Below are 26,132 nucleotides of genomic sequence, written 5' to 3'. Positions count from 1 at the left end.
ATTCATTTCATTTTTCTGAGTTTATATGGAATGAAATCTATTTTTGCTGGAAGAGATCTTGTTTAACACCACTGGTAATAAAGAATACATGATAATAAAAAAGCATTTTCAGGGGAGAAAATTTGGGCATGAATGCTCGTAACTATATACATAAATAAACATCATTAATTCTGAAAAGTACAAAATATTTGACCCATTAACAGAATAGATAATAATGAAAACTGATGACTTTTCTGTTAAGTAAACAAAAACTTTGTTCCCTTTACCCAAAGCCATTTGAGATTTTTTAAATGGCAAATGATGAAAAAAAAATTAAATGCTTTTGTTTGCATATATTGAAATAACCAAACATCTTTTGTCTTTTATTCTGTGAATTACATGGACTGATTTTTTAATATTATGCCAACCTTACTCTCCTTGGATACATCCCACTTGGTCATCATGTATTATTCCTTTTTTATATCTTACCAGGTTTAATTTGCAATTTTTTCTTTAATAGAAAAACTGAAATTTACTATAACAAACTACTCCCTAAAGAAATGAAATACTAAGCAACAATGTGGCAACTTTCTTGTATCAGAACTATTCATCATCTTAAAATATGTGTGTGTTAGTTGCTTGCCGAGGTCCAGCCCCGGCTGATCCAGGGAGTTCGAAGCGGGGACGGTGTCGGCGAGGATAAGGATACAATAGCTTCAATTAGATATTAATCAGAGATGTAAAGAGTAACAGAATGAGGATAGCTCAGTAGGAAAATTCAGTGGAGAAAAGAGGCTGAGTAGCTTGGTTTATGCGGGAGACCAATAAAACTTCAAGACGAGAAGCTTGCACCACTTACGTAGGCCACAGGCATTCTTCCGTTCTCCCAAAGGAGAGGAGACACTGAGGCCTCCCCGGTCGGATCTTAGAAGCCTAGGCATAATTAGTAAGCATGGTGGGTTCTGAGCTCCATATGGAGACTCAGCCAGAGTTTGAGAGAGAGAGCGACATGGGGAGACCAGTATTTCGAGAAACTGATCCCAATTCTCTATTTTCCAGGGTCTGTTTTTATACACTGAGGTGTTATACAAAAGTCATGTGGGGTCAGCAGTCCTGACTTTTATCAAAGTCAGGTGCTTCATACAAATGTATACAGAGGTCTTAGGGGTGTTACATCATCTTCTGGCCAGGGGGCCTGCTGACGATTTATGACCCTCTCCTTGTGACAGCGGTCAGTCAACCAGGACACTTATTTCTCCAGGGGTGATTATTCTTCAAAAAGACTCCACCTTCTGAAGGTACCAGATAAAGTTACATTCCTATAGGGTGAGGGTGTAGTGGGTTTTAATTAAGGAAAGAATTTACTTAGCCTAAGGTCTAACATGATTAATATCAAAGGTTAATACTTATTTCTTCTATATATTCATTAATGTGTGTAAGGGCAGGGAATGTGGAGACTTAGCAACAAACATTGGCTCAACAAATGAAAAACCCTTCAGCAATACAATTTCTAATCAGCCCACTATACTTATACTAATGGTTTTCTAACTTTTCTAAGGAACCTGTTTTTAGAAGGTTTAAAGCATCTTGTGCCTCTCACGGTTGGGAGGCTGTGAGCAATCACATGTGGCCCGACAAGCCTGTCAGGCAGGCTAGAGAACCTTCAGAGGAGTTTGTAGGTTAAAACACCCTTGTCGCACCCAGGAGTTTTTGTTAACTGGAGCTCTAAGTTAACTCCTTCTCCAAACGAGGTGGTGGGGGACAGCCCCCCATAAAGTCAGAGGTGTAGGTGAGAGTACAAAGTAGTAAAGTAGGCAGGCTCTGGTTATGAGGGTAGATGCTCGAGGATTTCCAGGGGGACTCCTGGGGCTCGATCCCGCCTTTGCGTATGTCGAGCCTCCTTCCTCATGACCTTTGCCACGGCTGGAGTGCCTCACGCTGGCCTCCAACAGTTGCTCAATCATGTCCGACTCTTTATGATCCTGCAGACTGTATCCCACCAAGCTCCTCCAACCATGGGGATTCTCCAGGCAAGAATACTGGAGTGGGTGGCCATTCTCTTCTCCAGGGGATTCTCCCAACCCAGGGATCAAACCTGCATCTCCTGCATTTCAGGTGGATTCCTTACCGTCTGAGCCACCAGGGAAGTGCATAAATGGCTTCTGGGAAAAGAGTTATTGTTGAAGACCAAGTATTAAAATCAGTATTACATACAATACTCAAAACCTTTTTTCATTCTACAACCTGGTTGATCACTTTTCTCTCCTCTGACCCAGAACAGCCCACGCGTCAGCTATTGAAGCCTTTCCCTGGCTATGAGTGACGTTGAATGAGAGTTAAGGAAAGCCTTGTGATAAAAGGAGTCATAGCTATTGTAATTTTTAAAATAACTCTTCCAACACTGCACTTTACATTTTTCTTTTTAAAAGAAATTCTCATGAAGAACAGCCATCACTGAAATCAGAAAGACTGCTTTTATCATTGTAATTATAACAATATTAATTATGCAGTTTATTACTATATTAAATGTAGAGGGTTTCTACTTCAAGTAAACACAATAAAATGAAACGTACATCAGCATGTTAAGAGCCAACTATTCATCTTTCAAAAGGATTCTCCAATTCAAAAAGGACTCACTGCAGCTTTTCTATAAATAAAAAAAATCCCTGTGGTCTTAAAAATAATTTTAAAATTGTAATTTACACATAATTTTCAGGAACTCTTCTATTATACAACACGATGCACAAACTGTGCATGTATATAGATCATGCCATAAAGAAAAAGCTCATACAAATTTCCCATAAGTTATCTAATTAACTGTGACTATAAGAATGAACATAAACATTGGTTGCAATGCATAGAAAACCACTAGAAAAATTTATGCTCATACTGTTTACTGTTTACAATTCTATGTAAGGACTTTACATTGCTAGTTTCTAAAGTGAAAAGAACTTTAATATGCCCATTATGCCATTTCCTAATTACTAATTTTTTGCAAACTTTTCTTTATTAATGATAGAAACATAAACATTCAGTTTGCCTGGTAGAATCACAGAAAATTTGAATTAGTTAAGTAAAATTTGATGACCCATAGGTAATAAATACTGCACATTACCCACAGAATCCCAGTGTCAGAATTGTGTACTGTAGGCATCAGAGACACAGAAATCCAGGAATCTGGAGAGAATGAGGAGCTCCAAGTCATAACCTGGTGGAACTGTGGTTTGTGAGTGTCAGATTACTTTCAACTAACATGCATATCTTGAAAAGAGCTGTTAAGTTCTTAGAACAAGGGAATTTTGAAGTCATGGTATATTTCTTTTGAAACAATGGCCTTCTCCAACTTAGTTCTAGAATTCCTAAGTAGCTGATGTTAGGAATTCTTCTTTTCCCAAATTTACCTTGGGCTTGGTAACATGGAGTTCTTTCACCATTTGAATATAATGCTTCTTCCATACACCCTGCTCATAGGGAGTTGGGGAGACATTGATATACCAGTTAAACCGTAAACATTTTAGCATCCAGAGGTGATCCAGTTCAGTTAAATTCTTCCACTGCCAGCTCACCTGGAGAAACAATGTTAAAAAACTATTCAGGTTACATGTCCACTTTCTCTAGGTTTTGAGCCATCACCCTGGTACTGAGAGAACTTCTTTATTTTTTTTCTGGAGTGGGTTGCCATGCCCTCCTCCAAGGGATCTTCCTGACCCAGGGATCGAATCCACTTCTCTGCATTGCAGGCAGGTTCTTTACCACTGAGCCACTGGGGAAGTGGATTCATGGATTCATTCATGAATGAATCAGAGCAAACATAATTTTAACTTGATAAACCAGGCCTGGAATTCACAAGTAGTTTCTTTTTGGTCCTTTTTTTCCAAATCACAACCAAGTTACCTCTTACCTGAAGTGCTTCCTAACAAGGCAGGAAGATTTTTTTTAATTGGAGGATAATTACAACATTATGATGGTTTTGCCATACATTGGCCATAGGTATACATGTGTCCCCTCCAACCTGAACACCACTTCCACCTCCCTCCCCATCCCATCCCTCCAGGTTCTCACAGAGCACTGGCTTTGGGTACCCCTTTTTCTTTTCTTTTCTTTTTTTTTAATGTTAATTCAGACAGAATCCAAGTCAACTAATATTTATTGAGCACCTATTAACCATCCTCGTCACAACCTGAAGGGTAGTATAATTAATATTCTCCCCTTGCAAATGGGGAAACTAAGCTTCAGATAAGACTTTGGAACTTCCTAAAGATCTCTGGCTATGCCAAAGCCTTTGACTGTGTGGATCACAACAAACTGTGGAAAATTCTGAAAGAGATGGGAATACCAGACCATCTGACCTGCCTCTTGAGAAACCTGTATGCAGGTCAGGAAGCAACAGTTAGAACTGGACATGGAAAAACAGACTGGTTCCAAATAGGAAAAGGAGTACATCAAGGCTGTATATTGTCACCCAGCTTATTAACTTATATGCAGAGTACATCATGAGAAATGCTGGGCTGGAGAAAGCACAAGCTGGAATCAAGATTGCTGGGAGAAATATCAATGACCTCAGATATGCAGGTGACACCACCCTTACGGCAGAAAGTCAAGAAGAACTAAAGAGCCTCTTGATGAAAGAGGAGAGTGAAAAAGTTGGCTTAAAGCTCAACATTCAGAAAACTAAGATCATGGCATCCAGTCCCATCACTTCATGGCAAAATAGATGGAGAAACAGTGGCTGACTATTTTTCTGGGCTCCAAAATCACTGCAGATGATGATTGAAGCCATGAAATTAAAAGATGCTTACTCCTTCGAAGGAAAGTTATGACCAACTTAGACAGCATATAAAAAAGAAGAGACGTTACTTTGCCAACAAAGGTCCGTCTAGCCAAGGCTATGGTTTCTCCAGTAGTCATGTATGGATGTGAGAGTTGGACTGTGAAGAAAGCTGAGCGCCAAAGAATTGATGCTTTTGAACTGTGGTGTTCGAGAAGACTCTTAAAAGTGCCTTGGACAGCAAGGAGATCCAACCAGTCCATCCTAAAGGAGATCAGTCCTGGGTGTTTATTGGAGGGACAGATGTTGAAGCTGAAACTCCATTACTTTGGCCACCTGATGTGAAGAGCTGACTCATTTGAAAAGACCCTGATGTTGGGAAAGAATGAAGGCAGGAGGAGAAGGGGACAACAGAGGATGAGATGGTTGGATGGCATCACCAACTCAATGGACGCGAGTTTGGGTAAACTCCGGGAGTTGGTGATGGACAGGGAGGCCTGGTGTGCTGCGATTCATGGGGTCACAAAGAGTCAGACACGACTGAGTGACTGAACTGAATTGAACTGAAGGATCTCTGGGAGTCTGCATATGAACGTTGTATGAAGGCTACAGAAACTCCAGTTGGCACATTGCTTATTTTTTTCATGATATGCTTCTGTTTTCCCTCCATGCTTATGATTTACCTAAATATATAAAGGGAACACAATGACTAATACTATATTGATGTGTCCTAAATAGCCTTTAAGATTCAATGAAGCATTAAGTATTTGTCCTGGGGAATTCCCTGGTGGTCTAGTGGCTAAGATTCTATGCTTTCAGTGCAGGGGGCCAGGGTTTGATCCCTAGTTAGGGAACTGGATTCTACGTGCTGCAACTGACACCTGGTGCAGCCAAATTAACACATTTTTTAAAAAGTATTCTGTACATTCCATTTTCATAGCATTGTGGTCAATCCTACATATCCAGAAAATGGTGGAGGTGACCCTATTTTGTGTAGTAGTTTTTAAAATAATTTATTCCAGGTTTTAAATAAGTCTTAGTAGAAACTAAAGTCAAGTCCATATATAAAGTTCAGACTAGGCATTCCATATCTCTTAACATGAATTGCAGAGATGGTAACTAGTCTTCACATTCATTTCATCTTTGGAAAACTGGCCTCTTTTTCAAGGTTAACTCAATAATAAATAATGTTTGAGTGCCCCCAAAAGGAGCAGAACACTCTGTAATGGAACTCACTACCCATCCATCTGTTTATCTATCTGTCTCTCTTCCTCCCTCCTTCCATCCATTGTGTACGGAGTTTGAAAGTTACCCAAACTCACGTCCATTGAGTTGGTGATGCCATCCAACCATCTCATCCTCTGTTGTCCCCTTCTCCTCCTGCCTTCAATCTTTCCCAACATCAGGGTCTTTTCAAGTGAGTCAGCTCTTCACATCAGGTGGCCAGTGTGTTATGTCCAGGATTATTTTATGGGCTGAAGATAAGACATGTAGGGGAGAGGGAAGCAGAGGTGGGGCACAAATAGGAGAAACAGTAGGTTCAGGATCTAGATGGAGGAAAAGGCTTAGAGGATCTTATACAACACTGCAGGCAGAAACAGAGATCACAACCACTTTGTGCAACCCAGAATGAAACTGCACTGCCCTTAATCCTCATATGGTTAGTTAATTCAATCAAGATCTGGGGTTTGGGAGGGAGGGGATGGGGAGAAAGTTTTTCTCAACTCTCATCCTTTTCCTCTTTTGACTTAGATCGGGTTTAGACCTGGGTAGTTAAGTTGGGGTTCCCCCTCCCCTGCACTGGGGATAGATAAAATTTTGCTTTGTTTTTGATTTTTGCTGCTTTTTGTTTGTTTAAAACTAAACAGGAATGAGGAAAGTTGAGGGTGGGGAAGCTCTTTCAAAACTGTAAGACAACCGCCACCACATTTTCAAACAGCTCAAAGCTCATCTTGGTGCAATGACTTTATTGTTTACTTTAAATCTAGCTAAAGAACAATTGCCTCACAGTCAGTTCTGGGAAATAAAATAAAATGTTGAAATCTACCAAGATTGACATATGGTACACATAGATGATAAGATTATCTATTTCGTATCACATCTCCCTGGAATGATAACATTCTCATTGTGAAAAACATGGAAAATTCTGAGAAACCTGAAGAAAAACAATACCCAGAACCCTGTCAATCAGAGATGACCAAACATTATCAACAAGCTGGTAGAGTTATTTTCCTTTCTGTTTTTCAGGTATATATGAAAGCAAAATTGGGAAACTGCATGCAATTTAAAATCATGCTTTCTTCATTTTACACATAATAAGCATCTCTGTTCTTCCAAAACATGTTTTCTAATGACTGCCTAATAATTCTTTATATGGCAGAATGATACTCTATTACTGGGCATTTAAAACACTATGTTTTTTTAAAAAACAAATTGTTTCCATTTTAGAATAATATGTGTACATCAATACTAAATTCAAAGATACCAAGGGGCACACTGTAAAAAAAATAAAAAATAAAAAAAGCCTCTCTCATCCTTGTCATGTAGCCACTCATTTCCCTCTGTGAATGTAACCATTGTTACTGGCTTCTTGTGTGCCATTCCAGAAGAGCAACAAATATGGGTACATTCTTTTATTCTTCCAAAGTGGTAGGATAATTCTGCACCTTTGTTGTTTTATTGATGATATATTGAGGAGATAGTTGCAACCAGTCTGCTATTAGCAGACATTTCCATTGTTTCCAACCTTTTGCTACTACAAACAATGATGCAATATTCTTATATAGACATACATTTTGCATGTGTTGAAGTATACCCATCAGACAAATTCCAAGAAGTGAAACTACTGGCCAAAGGTAATCTTGTTTTTTTTAATTAAAAAGATTTTTAAAGTTTTTAGCCATGTCTCATGGCTTGCAGGATCTCAGTTCCCCGACCAGGGATCAAACTCACACCCTTGGTAGTGAAAGCCACTGGATCGCCAGGGAATGTGCAGGAATCTTTATTTAAAAATTGGGTACTACCAAATTGCTCTCCTTGGTGTTTGCATCAATTTATCTATGAAGGTGCAACATATGAAGGTGCTTGTTTCCCCACACCCCTAACAATATAAAATGTTATCATTAAAAAAGAAACTCAATCCATCTGAGTCACAAACGATGGCATGAAAATGAGGCTAAGCATTTTATCTATTTTCGAAACATCTGCTTTTCTTTCTGTGAACTATTTGCTCACTTCCTTTGCTCATTTTTCTGCTAGGCTTTGCTTTTTTTTTCTTCTTAATGTAGATTTATAGTCGTTCTGTAAAAAATAAGAAAATTACCCCTTTGCTGGCAATATGTTTTTCCCCGGATTATTTTAATTTTGGGGGGCCACACTGCAGCAGCTTGTGGGTTCATAGTCTCCCGGCCAGGGGCTGAACCTGAGCCCTAATCAGTGAAAGCACTGAGTCCTAACCACTCCCAGGGAGCTCCCTCCTGTTTACTGTCTGTATTTATTTACAGTTTTCTTCTCGATGGAGAAAATTTTAACTTTTATAATCACAACTTAAAATCTTGCTTTCTTTATTTATAAAGCATATATAATATATATACAAAATATATAAAATAAATAAAGATTTTAAGTTATACATTTTCTTTTGAGGCTCTGAATATTATAGATTACTCACAAAGTCTTCCTTCCCTAGATTTCCTTTAATTACATTTTTTTCCCCTTTAGTCATGCCTGGTGGCTTACAGGATCTTAGTTCCCCAAACAGGGATTGAACTTCTGCCCTCAGCAGTGAAAGAGCAGAGACTTAACCACTGGACCAGGGAATTCCCTCCTTTGAGTAGGGAATGGTTTTCCATAATTTCATATCAATCTTTTATCCTTCTAGAATTTTTTTCCAGATACTGCCCAATTGTCCCAGCACCAATTATTAAATACGTCATCTATCTTACTGCATTCATTTTCTTAATTTTTTTTCATTTTCTTAATTTTAAAAACTAAAGTTACCCTGTGAATGCACAGTAACAGGGAATTTCTGGTCTTTCTAGACTATGAAAAGAAATCAACAAAATGACTATCAATTTTATATCTTAAAAAATATACTTGAATACATCGTGAAATTATTTGCAAGAACATAATGGTCAGATGCTTTTCCAACCTGTGAGGACATTTGCCCACTCTGAACTCCTTTAGTCTCACATGCTTCTGTATTTATCACATTAGCACCTTATTTCATGCTTTTCTATTTATGAATGGCCTGCACTCTACACTCTTAAGTTTTACTATGGTCCTCTGCTGTGCAATATAAGGCTATTCTGATGATGAACCATTATATACATGTGTATATATTTCCCCAACTGGCTAATACTATTTTACGGACACTTAGCGATGGCTTACTTTTTCTCTCCTTTGAGCACTAAGTGCACAGCCAGACACAAAGAGATGGGGCCAATCCAAACTGTGCAAACGAAATGCGGTGAGCATCTTGTCGGTGCTCGGTTTTGTATGCGTGCTTTCTTTTTTCCCTCAAGGTTCAGTGTTTTCTAGGCTGTCTTTACAAAACACCGAACCCTGCTTCTTTATCTGTGCCTGTGCACAGTGACAAAGGCTTTGGGGGTCCAGGAAAGAAAAGATGTATAAAGATAACACCTTTGGGAGCTTGGTCGTAAAATCCAGAGCTTCTGCTGGAATTTTCTCCTGAAGCTTTCAACAGCAGAACTTTTGCTGTGACAGGGAGCAGCGTTCTAACAGGACTGTCAGGATTCTTCTCCTCTGAGTGTCCATCCATTTGTCAAACTGGAAAAAAAAAAAAAAAGCAAAGCAAAGCAAAAAAAAAAAAAGCTCCAGGTTTAGTCTGACACCAGAGACGCATTATGAAAGAGATAAAGAACTGCATAGAAAGTGAGTTTAGTAACTTATTCTTAACGAATTGCATGCATTTCTTTCCCTAACAAGTACACCCCATGTTTTGCCAACTTCCTGTTCTTTCTCACATGTGTGTGTGTGAGCCCAAGCAAGGCCGGTGTGGACATAGACATGCACTTGACCTCAAAACTTGGAGTTACAGAAAAATTTGGGAGCTGGTCATAGTCGTAAACTGAGAATATATACAGACTTGTAAAATGTAGATCTTTAACTTCTGATGGGGCTATATCCCAATTAATCCATCATAAGTTGAAAGTATCATAAATTAAAAATGCACATAATACACTTAACCTACCAAACATTCTAGCTTAGCCCAGTCTACCTTAACGTGCTCAGAACGCTTACATGAACCCTGATGATCCTTGCTGTTGTTTAGTCACTCAGTCATGTCCAGCTGTTTTGCGACCCCATAGACTGTAGCTCAGCAGGCTCCTGTGTCCATGGGATTCTCCAGGCAAGAATACTGGAGTGGGTTGCCGTGCCCTCCTCCATGGGATCTTCCTGACCCAGGAATCAAACCTGAGTCTCTGCATTGACAGAGGTATTCTTTATCACTGAGCCACCAGGGAAGCCCTCACATGAACCTACAGTTGGGCAAAATCATCTACCACAAAGCCTATTTTAGAAGAAAGCGTTGACTAGTTCATGTAATTTATTGACTACTACACCTGGAGAAGGGAATGGCAACCCACTGCAGTATTCTTGCCTGGAGAGTTCCATAGACAGAGGAGCCTGGTGGGCTACAGGCCATGGGGTTGCACAGAGTTGGACATGACTGACACAACTTAGCATGTATACAAGCACACTGAATGTGAAACCAGAATGGCTGTCTGGGTACTGATGGTTTTAAGTGTATTTGGCCTGTACTCTTATGACCGAGTGTCTGACTGGGAGCTGTGGCTCAGTGGCTGCCCAGAACCATAAATAAGTATCCTACTGCACATGGCTAGCCACCCCTCCCCAAAAAAACCCAAATACAAAATTTTAAATATGGTATCCACTGAACGTCTATCACTTTTGCATCACTGTAAAGCCAAAAAGTTGCTAAGCCAAAGCATCTTAAGCCACGGACTGTCTGTACAACCATAAGAGAAGACACCTGGGCAGTCAGTCTTCGCCCATAGTTTACATCAGCTCATTAGTGATTAAAACTCCAGGACCAGAAACAAACCTTTGCATTCACAATTAGAGATAAGGCAATACAAGCAAATATCTCTGAGAAGGGGGAGTATATAGGGTTAAAGTCCTGTGTGTGTGTGTGTGTTCTCAGTCACTCACTCTTGTCTGACTCTTTGCTGAGCCCGCTAGGCTCCTCTGTCCATGGAATTTTCCAGGCAAGAATACTGGGATGAGGTGCCATTTCCTATTCCAAGGGATCTTCCCGACCCAGGGATCGAACTTGTGTCTTTTGGGTCTCCTGCATTGGCAGGTGGATTCTTTACCACTAGCACCACCTGGGAAGGTCCAGTTAAAGTCCTGCTGCTGCTGCTGCTAAGTCGCTTCAGTCATGTCTGACTCTGTGTGACCCCATAGATGGCTGCCCACCAGGCTCCCCCATCCCTTGGATTCTCCAGGCAAGAACACTGGAGTGGGTTGCCATTTCCTTCTCCAATGCATGAAGGTGAAAAAAGAAAGTGAAGTCGCTCAGTTGTGTCTGACTCTTAGCGACCCCATGGACTGCAGCTTACCAGGCTCCTCAGCCCATGGGATTTTCCAGGCAAGAGTACTGGAGTGGGGTGCCATTGCCTTCTCCGAGTTAAAGTCCTACTAATATGTAAATGATTGATATGATTGGAAAGGAAAAGTTGATAGGAGGACCTGGAAAAAAAAAAAAAAAAAGAGTGCCAGAGACAGGAAGTACATGCCAAAGCAATCTGGGGCATACCAAACAAACGCTTGTGTTACTTCACAATTTTCCCCAGTGATGACCCCAAACCAGTCCCAAGATTAGTGACTCATCAAAGATGAGAGCTGGCCAAAATCAAAAGAAAGGTTCTTATGGGAACAGCTAGCAGCAGAAGGAGCTGTTATCAGAGTCTAAAGCTCTGTTTTTCTTCTTTAGTCCATTAGAGAAGAGAAAACAGGAAAGTTTGGGGCTACTTGTATTTTATACACTATTGCATTTCATCAATAGATATTTTCTAGTTAGTATAAAGTAATCAGAATTTTATAATACTTTAGTTTTAATCATAAAATACATTGACCACCTAAAAAGGCATGAAAGTGAAAGTGAAGGCATTTCCAACTCTTTGCGACCCCATGGACTGTAGCCTATCAGGTGTCTCTGTCCATGGGATTTTCCAGGCAAGAGTGCTGGAGTGGATTGCCATTTCCTTCTCCAGGGGATCTTCCCGACCCAGGAATCGAACCTGGGTTTCCCACATTACAGGCAGACGATTTTACCATCTGAGCCACCAGGGAAGCCCTTTAAAAAAAAAAAAGGCATACAAAGTAAAAATGTATTTTAAGCCTTATGACAAGTCAACTTCTTTGTAATCATAGGATCTATTTTTTTTAATTAGTTGGAGTACTTCTTGATTAAAACCTTCCTTGGAAGTCCAGTGGTTAAGAATCTGCCAGTACAGTGGACATGGGTTCCATCCCTGGTCTGGGATGATTCCACCTGCTGCAAGGCAAGTAAGCCTGAGAGCCACAACTCCTGAGCCCACATGCCACAGCCCCTGAAGCACAAGCACCCTAGAGCCTGTGCTCTGCAACCAGAGAAGCCACTGCAGTAGGAAGACTGTGTCCTGCAAGTAGGGAGGAGTGGTCCCATGCTCACGACAACTAGGGAAAGCCTGCACACAGCAACGAAGATGCAGCTCAACCATAAACAAATAAATAAAAAGAATCTGCCTTCCAATGTAAGGGACTAGGGTTGATAACCTGCTCGGGGAACTAAGAGCCCACATGCCACAACTGGAGAAAGCCTGTGTTGCAACAAAGACCCAGTGCAGCCAAACCAAAGATTTTTAAATAAAACAAAAACTATTCACTGTTACCAGATCTTTTCAGCGCTCATCAATCTCACTTTGGACACTATCATTCAAGGGGGAGGGGGGACTCTCAAATGAAAAAAAAAAGAAAAAAAAAAACATCAGAAACCTTAATTTACAAATAAGTGAATAAAGTGTATTCATGTATGAATGTTCCCAGATTTCCTCTCTGCCTGTTTCTGCACAGTCCATATTTCTAACTAATATAATATGAGACTTCTTTCCTTTGGGGATGGGTTATTAGAATGATAGAGAAGCCAGACCAGAGTGGTGAGGGCCAGGGGAAGGACCAGCCCACGATGCTGCGGTGATCTCTAAAACAAGGAGCCAGTGGGGGGCATATGGAGACAGGAGAGCTGCAGGGTTTTGGCGTGTAGGCAGTCTGTGGAGGTTCAGACTGTAACTGCCTTTCCAGCAGTTATACAGTGTGAGAGAACTGGGGAATGAAGAAAGGGGATCTGGTAAGTAGTGTTATGAGTTCTGAATTGGATCCCCTGTGATTTTTCTTTGAGAGACAACATGAAAATTGGTATTCATCTTTAAAATTACTTTGGGCAGTGCTACGTGCTACTCTGTAGAAACTGAGCTATGTGGGGACCCAGGATGATGAGGGAAGAAATGTTTATGGGATATAATTATCACTACAGTAAATCAGAAATAACCCCAAATGCCTCACAATAGTGAATCAGCTCAGCAACATGATAAGAGAAAATACGGCATTAAGGATGCATGGGGGCTTTGGGAGTGAGGCCATTCAGAGTCACATTGATGGAATAATTGTATCGAAATTTAGAGTTACTGGGAAGATTAAAGAAATGAAAATATGTATAAAATTCCTAAAAGAGTGTATGACTCATTGTACTCATGGTAGCTAATTTTATAAACGGTGGTCCCCAAACTTTTTGGCACCAGGGATCAGTTTCATAGAAGAGAATTTTTCCATGGACGGGGGGAACAGGCAGGTAGGGATGGCTTCGGGGTGATTCAAGTGCATTGCATTTTATTGTAGTTCAGTCACTCAGTCATTCTGACTCTGCAACTCCATGGGCTGCAGCATGCCAGACTTCCCTGTCCTTCGCCATCTGCTGGAGCTAGCTCACACTCACCTCCATTGGGTCAGTGATGTTTTCCTACCCTCTGGTCCTCTGTCGTCCCCTTCTCCTCCTGCCTTTAATCTTTCCCAGCATCAGTCTTTTCTAATGAGTCGGCTCTTCACATCTGGTGGCCCAAGTATGGAGTTTCAGCTTCAGCATCAGTCCTTCCAATGAATAATCAGGACTGACTTCCTTTAGGATTGACTGGTTTGATCTCCTTGCAGTTCAAGGGACTCTCAAGAGTCTTCTCCAACACCACAGTTCAAAAGCATCCATTCTTCATCGCTCAGCCTTCTTTATGGTTCAACTCTCGCATCCATACATGACTCCTGGAAAAACTACAGCATTACATTTATTGTGCACTTTATTTCTAATGTGATGCCACTGCTGATCTGATGAGAGGTACCAATGGGTCTGTGGCCCAGAGGTTGGGGACCCCTGTTAGAAAATATCATAGTGATGTTAAAAATAATAAGCATGAGGGGTAAATCATTAGATATACAATAATTAAATTGCAAAGCATAAAGGTACCATGTTTGTACATTAACAAGGACAGGAAGCACATTTGCAAGGATTGAGGTCAGCTCAATTATTGTCATGGATGCCCAGAAGAAGGGAACAGGCTCAGATTGAAGAACAGTGATTTAGAATGAATATAAAAGAGCATTAGGATTATAAAGTGCTGAAGAAATCTATAAAAGAAAACATTCAAACCTTTTCCTCTAGAGATTAAAAAGATAATTACATTGGTTTCTCATTTATTTCCCTGATTATAACAGTCAAAGATAATTTATATTTGGCTTTGATAGGTGTTCTTGCCTTGGGGGTTTCTCCTTTCTAATTGTGTTTATTTAGTCTAATAGAAAACGAATTTGCATTCCTTGAATTTCTACCAGTTGAAGGTGGGTAGATGACTGAGAAGAATGCTTAACAGCTGGGGGAAATCCCCTTGGAATTTAAAAGGTGCTGGGAATAATCCAAAAAGTAGATAATCCATGGAAGAATTAACTCTACATGAACTTGGTAATCGCCCAGTATCTTTCTCTTTTTTAAAAAAATTTCTAAATTGAAGCATTGTTATTTTACAATCTTTTAGGTATCTAGCATATTGATTTATATATGTATACACACACACACACACACACACACACACACATATACTCTGTTTTAGATTCTTTTCCGCTGTAGGTTATAATAAGATATTGGATATAGTTCCTTGTGCTATACAGTAGGTTCCTGGGTTTTTTTTTTTTTTTCAAATCTATGTTACATATATATATATATATATATATATAGTATATAGTATATATATCTGTCCCACATCACTTGCTTCAGCTCTTCAAGAAAAAAGAGCCATACCATCACAGCCAGGGATCTAATGTGTGAGGTAGGGGAGCAGCTAAGACCGTTTTCTTATCCTAGTACCATGTATGATACCTCATTTTACAGTTAGTTCCTTTTTAATATTAATATCATATAATTAGTATACGACATTGTGCTACATTATTTTATGCTATACTATCTTATATGACCATCACTGGTGACTCAGTGGAAAAGAATACGTCTGCCAAGCAGGAGACAGGGGGTCAATCCCTGGGTCAGGAAGATCCCTTGAAGAAGGAAATGGCAACTGGCTCCAGTATTCTTGCTTGGGAAATCACATGGACAGAGGAGCCTGGTGGGTTTACAGTCCACGGGGTCGCAAAAGACTCAGACATGACTTAGTTACTAAACAGCAACAATACTATCTTATATCATATCATAATTATATTTTACAGTTACTTTTAATGCCTTTCGGGATTTCTTGACAATAGGATTGTGAAAATCCCATTTTCAGAGTAGTTGTTACAAGGATTCTTGCTGCACTTTCAAGATGTGAGGACCATTGCTAGGGCATCAGCGCCACTCATCACACACCAAATGGCAAGGAAGGAAAGTTCTCAGGCAGTGAGGTCAAGATGAAGGAAGAGGCTGTTTTTTTTTGTTTTTTTGTTTTTTTTTTTTTTTTGCTTTTTGGTTATATTATCCTGGGCTTCACTGGTGGCTCAGCTGGTAAAGAATCTGTCTGCAATGCAGGAGACCTGGGTTTGATCCCTGGGTTGGGAAGATCCCCTGGAGAAGGAAATGGCAACCCACGCCAATATTCTTGCTTGGAAAATCCCATGGACAGAGAAACTTGGTGGGCTATAGTTCATGGGGTCGCAAAAGAGTCAGACACGACTGAGCATGCACACATGGCTAAATATAAAATACTTTTTGGATTGTCTATCATTGAATAGGTTTCACATTACATCTTGCCCCTTACTATCCAGATTGTTTTTAAAAGTGACTTTACTTCTAATATGAGATTGAGCTTTAAGGTCAATACTTGACTCGTACAATGAAAATCCAAAGTAATGCTAAGTTTAAAAATCAGTATCCTTGGGCTTCCCTGGTGGCTCAGTGGTAAAGAATCTACCTGCCAATGCAGGTAACATGGGTTTGATCCCTGATCTGGGAAGATCCTACATGCAGCAGAGCAACTAAGCCCGTGTGCCACAACTACTGAGCCTGTGTTGATCCCATGCGCCACAACTTAAATGAGAAGGCTCTAGAGCCCAGTTTCTGCAACAAGAGACGCCCTGGCAATGAGAAGCTTGCACACCACAATTATAGAAAAGCCTGTGCAGCGAGGAAGACTCAGCACAGCCATAAATAAAGGAAAATTAAAAACAACAACAAAAAAAACCCTGTATGCTTACTTACTTCTCTCCTTTCTTTTTTTTTTTTTTATTGAAAATGCATTCCTTATGCTATCAATCTGTTATGTTGTTCATAAAACACACAGACAAATAAAGCCTAAACCTAAACTGGAGAGAGAAAACTGAATAAAAATAAACTGGAAATATCCCCTTCAAACTTAATTCCTGTGGCTTTCATGGAGCTGTAAAGATTACCATATAATCTAGTGGATTTATGGAATAAGTTTGTTGTTGGGCAAAAGAGAAAAACCAGTGAGTACCATTTATTCATTTAGAAAATATTTATTAAATGCCTGATAGCATCAAGCAATGTACAACAAGGAGCATGGTAAAACCATGCCTGACCCTATAGTTTGGCTGATTGGAGTAGAGAGATAATTAGTGATCTTTGCAAATATCAGTGACCTTTGAAATATAGGCTTCTATTAGTTATGGTAAAAGAAAAGAATTAACAAGATCTTTTTAAAAGTTTGAAGACCTTGAATTTTATCCAGGGTGATATTAAAAATGTTTAACAACTGGCAATGCTATCAACCAATCAAAATCGGCAGAGGCTGCTCAGCCATACCAATGAATTCTGCCTGAACATTAGCCCTGGTTATATTAATTTAGGGATTTACATTCATAGTAAGTAGAATGAAAATGCAAATATAGTCATTTTAAATATGTCCCTTTTTATTTTATCTATTTGCTTTTTTTATAAGTCTCTTTTTTAAGTTGTTGGTAACAAAGTTAGTTTAAAAACACAAATACAATATGAGAAAAACTTAGCTAGATTTTAAATTTCGTGTATTTCTCATTTTGCCATTTTTAGTGAATTTATTTTATAAAATTTTATTATTATTTTGAATAGATATTACCTTCACATGATTAAAAACATTCACATGATTAAAAATTCAAAAGACACAAAAGGCTCTCCAGGTAAGAGTCTCTTCCACCCTTTAGACAGTTTTCCTGTCTGAAGGAGATCAATATTGCCCCTTTTCTTGTAAAAGTAAAAGTAAAGTGAAGTCGATCAGTCATGTCCAACTCTTTGCGACCCCACGATTGTAACCTGCCAGGCTCCTCTGTCCATGGGGTTTTCCAGGCAAGAATACTGGAATGGGTTGCCATTTCTTTCTCCAGAGGATATGTAAAGTCTTCCAGAAACATTGTGTACATCATTGGGGACATTGGCTCAATCCTTTGTGCCAAAAGATTCCACATGCCTAGGTGCAACTGAGCACAAGTGCTACAGGAACTGAAGCCTGCATGCCCTAGAGCCCTGCTCCCCAACAAGAGAAGCCACCATAATGAGAAGCCTGCTCACTGCAGCCAGAGAGTGGCCCCTGCCTGCCAAAACTAAAGAAAGCCCATGCACAGCAATGAAAACCCAGCACAGTCAAAAATAAAATAAATGAATTTAAAAAAGACATCATTAAAGGATCAATCACTAAATATTGCCAGTCTTTTCCATTTTATCAACTGAGTATAAAGAGACAGATTTTGTACCTGAAAGGGTAACTTTATTTATAACTTGGGCAAACTTTCCTTTTTCTCAGTTTCTCCATGTGAGACAATTCATCTTAGAGAATAAATAATTTTTTAAAGGCAAGAAATAAGAAAAGAATGGAACTATAAAGTGAAATCGTTTTTGGAATATGAAAGGCGATGACAAAACTGACAAAGGAAAAATAGGAAAACGGACAACCTCCCTCCAAATGTTTCAGCATGACTAGTATTAGAACTTGTGAAATTTATGAGTGAGTAGCTCTGTTTTTTTTTTATTTCATGAGTTCACATACCAGTGGGTGTACATTACATATATGTTTGCATATGTGCACCTCTGGGCTTATAGCTCAGTGTTTATCTGTATAGGTTTGTTGTTATATACCATTGAGGACAGAAACTATGTCTTATTCACCTTGACTTCTCCACTGCAGAGTGCTGTATGTGGCATATTACAAGTGCTCAAGCTTGCTGGAAGGAATGAATATGCTTGTGACAAATGAATATCCTTTGGATGTATGGCTACCATGTGAGTGTATTTACATATTAGTGGAGAGGTGTTTTCCTGAGCTTCAGTCACTTGTGTATCTATCTGAATGGGTGAGGAAGGGACAACTCGAGTGAGGAGGTTTGGCAGAGGAGGGCAAGCTGGAGCCAGGAAGCAAGAGACAGCAGGTAACAGGCGTGACTGTCTCTCTGGCGCCCACCCTGCGCTCTGTGGGCTTTCAAAATCGGGCTCCATGTTTTCCCTTCCTCCTGGCACTTTCTAAATTCTCTTGCACTATTCCTATTTAGAAACTAGCTCAGGGCTATTTCTTCCCTTTTGTGGAGGAGGATGAGGAGCTGGTTCCATGCTTCCAACAGATCTGTTTTCCTTTCTTTTTTTAGACTCTCAAATTCTGCTTTCAAAGGGCAGGCAAAACGGAGACTGAAATAATTGATTCAACAACAACCTCAAGGCCGTAAAATGCCATCTTTGCTACTAACCAGGGAATATCATATATCACAAGTTGACACTTTTTATACTTTAGAGAAGAAGAGAAAGAATACCATTTTCTCCTCCCTCCTAATTAACTGCCCCTTGGGCTACTAGGACCCTCAAATAACAGTGACAGATGATCTCAGAATTTCTAGATAATAGAAATGTAGAGGGGATATCCTGGGTGGTCCAGTGGTTAAGACTCTGTGTTTCTGCTGCAGAAAGCAAGGGTTCAATCCCTGGTTGGGCGATTAAGGTCCCACAGGCCAATGAAGTGGTCAAAAAGAGCAAACAAAGAAAAGGAAAATAGAAGAGAGCCTATAAAATAAAATTTAAAAACCTATAGAATTTTTCAGAAGACTGAAAAATCAGGATTCAGGGCTTTCATGGTGGTCCAGGGGTTAAGAATCTGCCTGTGAATGCAGGACATACAGGTTCCATTTCTGGTCGGGGAGATTCCACATGCCTCGGGGCAGCTAAGCCAGTGATCCACAACTATTGATCCTGCACGGCCTAGAGTCCACGTACTGCAGCTAGAGAGTAGCCTCCACTCGCTGCAACTAGAGAAAGCCCTCGTGCACCAATGAAGACTCAGTGCAGCCAAGAAAAAATAAAGAATAACAAAAAAAGAGAAAAATCAGGATTCACACATTTCCTGAACCCTTCTCTTGTGTCTAACAAAGTCCTATCAAGCATCTAATTCCCCTCCTAAGTCTCGGGCACCAGCAATTTTCTGGCACCCACTGGTCTCACTCTTCTCAACTCCTCCTCCACTTGCAGCCCATGCTCCACCTGCCCTTTCTAGGATTCGCTATTGCCCGCCAGATGATTCTGTTCATTTTCTCTTCCCAGGTAGATTACAGCTACTTTCCCTTATATGATCCACAGGCTCCAGGGGAAGCTCTCCACAAAACACCTGCTGACTGAACAACAACAGGAAATTAAGATGTTATAGAATTTTAGGGCTAAAAGGAATCTTAGGATCTGTTGGTTCACTTTTTCTGTTTTAGAGAGGATAAGCAGAGGCCCAAAGGGTTATCTTTATAGATTATAAAGAAAAATCATTGGTTCCAGACTGTATGTTCAGCTGAATAATATACTTGGTTCCTCACTAAAAAGCCATGTGGTGCAAGCGTGCTTCAGATCAGATCAGCTCAGTCACTCAGTCGTGTCTGACTCTTTGTGACCCCATGAATCGCAGCACGCCAGGCCTCCCTGTCCATCACCAACTCCCGGAGTTCACTGAAACTCACGTCCATCGAGTCAGTGATGCCATCCAACCATCTCATCCTCTGTCGTCCCCTTCTCCTCTTGCCCCCAATCCCTCCCAGCATCAGAGTCCTTTCCAAAGAGTCAATTCTTCGCATGAGGTGGCCAAAGTACTGGAGTTTCAGCTTTAGCATCATTCCTTCCAAAGAAATCCCAGGGCTGATCTCCTTCAGAATGGACTGGTTGGATCTCCTTGCAGTCCAAGAGACTCTCAAGAGCCTTCTCCAACACCACAGTTCAAAAGCATCAATTCTTCGGCGCTCAGCCTTTTTCACAGTCCAACTCTCACATCCATACATTACCACAGGAAAAACCGTAGCCTTGACTAGACGAACCTTTGTTTGCAAAGTAATGTCTCTGCTTTTGAATATGCTATCTAGGTTGGTCATAACTTTCCTTCCAAGGAGTAAGCGTCTTTTAAATTCATGGCTGCAGTCACCATCTGTAGTGATTTTAGAGCCCAGAAAAATAAAGTCTGACACTGTTTCCACTGTTTCCCCATCTATTTCCCATGAAGTGATGGGACTGAATGCCATGATCTTCATTTTCTGAATGCTGAGCTTTAAGCCAACTTTTTCACTCTCCTCTTTCACTTTCATCAAGAGGCTTTTGAGTTCCTCTTCACTTTCTGCCAAAAGGGTGGTGTCATCTGCATATCTGAGGTTATTGATATTTCTCCTGGGAGTCTTGATTCCAGCTTGTGTTTCTTCCAGTCCAGCATTTCTCATGATGTACTCTGCACATAAGTTAAATAAACAGGGTGACAATATACAGCCTTGACGAACTCCTTTTCCTATTTGGAACCAGTCTGTTGTTCCATGTCCAGTTCTAACTGTTGCTTCCTGGCCTTCATACAAATTTCTCAAGAGGCAGATCAGGTGGTCTGGTATTCCCATCTCTTGTGCTTCGTTATGTCCAAGTCTTGGAGACCCCATGGACTGTAGCCTGCCAGGCTCCTCTGTCCATGGGATTTCCCAGGCAAGAATACTGGACTGGGTTGCCATTTCCCACTCTCAGGGAATCTCCCTGACCCAGGGATCAAACCCACATCTCTTGCATGTCCTGCATTGACAGGCAGATTCTTTATCACTAACACCTAGGAAACCCTGCTAGAACCATGGTCTTTCTATTCTGACCCCCAACCTTGATCTTCCTTATTCAGACCTCAAGCCCTACATTCTCAATGAATTGCTGCCCATGGTTTGACCTGACAGTGGGAAAAAATAACAATTAGGTCCCAGGATGACAACCTCCTTTCAAAAGGAGGTTGGGAGGACCATCATGGTGTCCAATGACAACAGAAGGCATCAGAAAGAAAGGGGCACCGACTTGAAGGGGTGTGGAGAGTCAGCAAGAAAGTGGCAGGGGGACTTCCCTGGTGGTCTAGTGGCTAAGACTCCAAACTCCCTATGTAGGGGCCCGAGTTCCATCTCTGGTCAGGGAACTAGATTCCACTTGCTGCAACTAAAAAGATTCCACACGCCGCATCTAGAGATCCTGCATGCCATCATGAAGACCCAGTGCAGTCAAACAAATAAATAAAATAAATATTTAAATAAATAAATAATAAATAAAGTCAGTCAGTGATAATAAAATCAAATAAAGAGGGTAGGAGATAGGGTCTTTAGAGGGCCAATGACCAAGTCTAAGCAGAGTCCAAGCAAATCCAGCTCTTCACCAAAAGGCAATTAGAGTCAGGTGGGAACTGATAGGCATGAGGGGCAGAAAGAGAAACACTAGACAAACTCAGATCTGGTTCTGACTCTACCCTTGACAAGAAGTATAATTTGGAACAAATTATTTAACTGTCAGGTCCTCAGGCAGACTCAGAATCTTACAGTCTCTGGTTGGGAGCAAGTCTTCATTCCAAGGCTTTGCAATCAGATTTTTGATCTTAAAAAGCTGGAAGAGGGTTGGAAGGATAAATTGGGAGTTTGGGATTAACATATACAAACTGTTATATATAAAATAAATAACCAACAAGGACCTACTTATAGTACATACACTACTCAATATTGTGTAATCACCCATAAGGGAAAGAATCTGAAAAAGAATAGATATGTATAATTGAATCCCTTTGCTGTACACTTGAAACTAACACAACATTGTAAATCAGCCATACTTCAATTAAAATAAAAAAAGAGCCCGGAAATAGTATCACTTCTAGTGGAAAACATTAGAGAGAATCATCTTTCCTTGCAGAATGTTGCGGTTGGCTTACATCACAGTTTACTCACATCACAGTTTATTCAGAGCCTGCTGTTAAGTCAAAATCCCATGGTTGTTATTTTAGTGTGTTGACACTGTGGTTCCATATTTCACCATGTGACATCCTTACCATGGAGGCATCAGACATTTTGGGGCTCCTAAATTATGACCGATGGATGGTGGTTAGGTGCTTTTTCTCAGAACACCCTTTTAACTATATGTGTACTGTACTACATGTACTGTACTACATGTGTGAACCATATTAAAAAAAAAAAGAAATGTTCATCACTTTCAATTAAAACACTAGATGGAAAAAAAAAAAACCTACACTAGACAGCAAAGAAATACATACTTATAAAACATTCCTCCTCTCAACGTTTTCACAAGTCCTGAATTATCTTGTAATCTGAGGATGCTATAAGTTTGGCATCTACATTTGAATTCAATCTCTCTGCTTAAAGCCTCTTGTGAAGTTAAACTCCTATGAGGTTTATTTTAGACTGAAACAGTTTCATATTTTTCATTTTACTACAGAATAGAAAAAAGGCAAAATTAAAACAAAAACCAGGGACTTCCCTAGTGGTACAGTGTTTAAGACTCCACGCTTGCAATGCAGGGTGCCTGGGTTCTATCCCTGGCCAGCAAACTAAAATCCCATATGCTGTGCAGTGTGGCCAAAACAAAAAAAGAGGACCTCAAAATTACGCTGATCACTGGCAAATGCCCTGTTGTAGAAGTGTAGAAAAGCCCTTGAAGGTATCGTATGGACACGGTGTGCCCAGCTGTAAATTTAGGTATCTATTTTTAACCCCTTTCACAGTGTCAGAATGTTAGACCTGGAAGGGGCCTTTGAGGTCATCTGATCCAAGCCACTCAATTTCCAAAGGCAGGTAGTAAAGATCAGAGGCATAAGAGACTCACTGAAGCCAAGCAGGAGATTATTTAGTATAGCTGATCTGGAACCTGTGTTTTTCAATTCTCAGCATTACTGTTCTTTGCTCGCTTTTACTTATATCTGTTTTTAAAATTATTAAATATCATTGCACTGTATACAGTAAAAAACAAAACTCTCTCTTCCAACAGACTTCCCTCCCACTCTTCCATGTTGTCCAACATTTTAGGGGAAACCACTATTGATAGCTGGGCTTCTCTGGTGGCTCAACCAGTAAAGAACCCACCTGCCAATGCAGGAGACATAAAGAGACGTGGGTTTAATCCCTGGGATGGGAAGATTCCCTGGAGGAGGGCATGGCAACCCACTCTAATATTCTTGCCTGGAAAATTCCACGGACAGAGGAGCCTGGAGGCCTAGAGTCTGTGGAGTTGCAAAGAGTCAGACAAGACTGAGCACATGTGCACACACTATTATCAGTTTGCTGTATACATATGCAAATTCCATGTGTGTGTCTAAGTACTGATACATTCATTCACATACATATGGGTATATACACGGGCCAAGATTTTTTTAATTTGTATTATATTTAATTTTTATTGAATTATAATTGACATACAATATGATGTTAGTTTCAGGTGTACAACATAGTGATTTGACAGTTTTTTTTATTTTAATTGTTTTTTTATTGAAGGATTTTGCTTGACAGAATTTTGTTGTTTTCTATCAAACCTCAACATGAATCAGCCATAGGTATGCATATATCCCCTCCCTTTTGAACCTCCCTCCCTCTGTCTCGGAGAAGGCGATGGCACCCCACTCCAGTACTCTTGCCTGGAGAATCCCATGGACGGAGGAGCCTGGTAGGCTGCAGTCCATGGGGTCGCGAAGAGTCGAACACGACTGAGCAACTTCACTTTCATGCATTGGAGAAGGAAATGGCAACCCACTCCAGTGTTCTTGCCTGGAGAATCCCAGGGACCGGGGAGCCTGTCGGGCTGCCGTCTATGGGGTCGCACAGAGTCGGACACGACTGAAGTGACTTGGCAGCCCCTCTCTCTCCCCACCCCACCCCTCTAGGTTGATACAGTTCCCCTGTGTGAGTTTCCTGAGCCATGCAGCAAATTCCCATTGCCTATCTATTTTACATATGGCAGGCTAAGATTTTTGAAAATAGTTTTACTCCAAACTAGAACCTAACTAAACCAAACTAAAAATGGCAGGGGGGTGATAAAATGGGAGTTCTGAACAACAAAATAAATATCATTTCTAATAGAAATTGTTATTTCTCTTATCATTGCTCATCTAGAAATAATCATGAAATTTTTAAACATTTTTATTTATTTGACTGCACTGGGTCTTAGTTGTGCCATGTGGGTTCTTTAGCTGCAGCATGCAAACTCTTGCGGCATGTGGGATCTAGTTTCCTGAACACAGATGGAACCCAGCCCCCTGCATTGGGAGCACAGACTCTGAGCCACTGGGCCACCAGGGAATTCCCTAGAAATTCTCATAAAATTTGACAAAAGCTATTCAGGCTTCCCAGGTGGAGCCAGTGTTAAAGAACTCACCTGCTGGGACTTCCCTGGTGGTCCAGGGGCTAAGACTCCATGCTCCCAGTGCAGGGGGCCTGGGCTTGATTTCTGGTCAGGGAACCAGATCCCACATGCTTCAACTAAGGGTTCACATGCTTCAACAAAATTGCAACCAAATAAATTAAAATAGAAAACTCACTTGCTAATGCAGGTGATATAAAGGACACTGGGTTCGATCCGTGGGTCATGAAGATCCCTTGGAGGAGGTCATGGCAACCTACTCCAGTATTCTTGCCTGGAGAATCCCACAGACAGAGGAGCCTGGCCAGCTATAGTCCATGGGGTGTCCAAGAGTCGGACATGACTCAGTGACTAACACACATGAAGGGGTCCTCAGTGCTATGCACGGTGGGTAGGGTGGAATTTATTCTTTGGAGCAGTCTGTTATCGCTTTTGCTTCATAGGATTAGTTTGGTATTTTAGAAAGATCATTCTGGGACCAGAATAGAGGATGGATTAGAGACAGTGAAACCAGCTGAGGGGTTACTGCAATGTGCCAGGCAAAGGGGGGTGAGTGTGTGAACTGAGAATGTGGAGCTGGATGTGTACAAGTCAAAGGAGAAAAGGGGTCTGGATGAAGAGACCTCGGAGGAAGACTCACAGAACCTGAAAACCAGTTGGATATGGAGGTGAAGGGGAGCTGGTAGACACTCCTCCTTCTCATCTCCTAAATCTTTAAAAAATGTTTATTACTTTATTTGGCTGTGCTGGGTCTTAGTTGCAGCACACAAGGTCTTTAGTTGCAGTATGTGGGACTGAATTTCCTGGCCAGTGATAGAACCTGGGCCCCAGCCCTGGGAGCAAAGAGTCTTAGCCACTGGACCACCGGGGAGGTCCCTAAGATCTTTCTTTCTAAGCAGGAACTTTGTCTCTCTTGCCAACTCTGGCCATGTAACTGGGGCTCAATTAAAGTTTTCTTTATTTTTGTTCTAAATGTATTTCAGTTTTTTTCAATTAAAATTTTTGAAGAAATCCTTCATTTTGTTGTTTTTTTTTTTATCCCCTATACAATCCTAAGCAATTCCTGTTCATGTTTTGATTACCAAACTTTTAATGCTTTTTTTCCTTCAAAGTATGATTTCAACTAATACGATAGTTGTTATTACTCACCCAGTCATTCAAAAGCTGATGGTTTAGGGGTGTCCAGGTACTCATCTTTGTCTGCATTTTGGAACCATTTGTGTTTTTTGGAGGTGCAAATGCCATCAT

The 26,132-nt window shown here is 40.6% G+C and overlaps 1 pseudogene; it reads right to left on the bottom strand.

Annotated features, from left to right (window-relative positions):
* Positions 1-2,452: 2,452 nt before the first annotated feature.
* LOC113883892 lies at positions 2,453-26,132 on the bottom strand (annotated as a pseudogene).

Source organism: Bos indicus x Bos taurus, chromosome 25, assembly GCF_003369695.1.
Source record: "Bos indicus x Bos taurus breed Angus x Brahman F1 hybrid chromosome 25, Bos_hybrid_MaternalHap_v2.0, whole genome shotgun sequence".
Classification (NCBI taxonomy): Eukaryota; Metazoa; Chordata; class Mammalia; order Artiodactyla; family Bovidae; genus Bos; species Bos indicus x Bos taurus.
The sequence above is the reverse complement of the archived record's forward strand: the minus strand, read 5'-3'. Positions and strand labels throughout refer to the sequence as shown.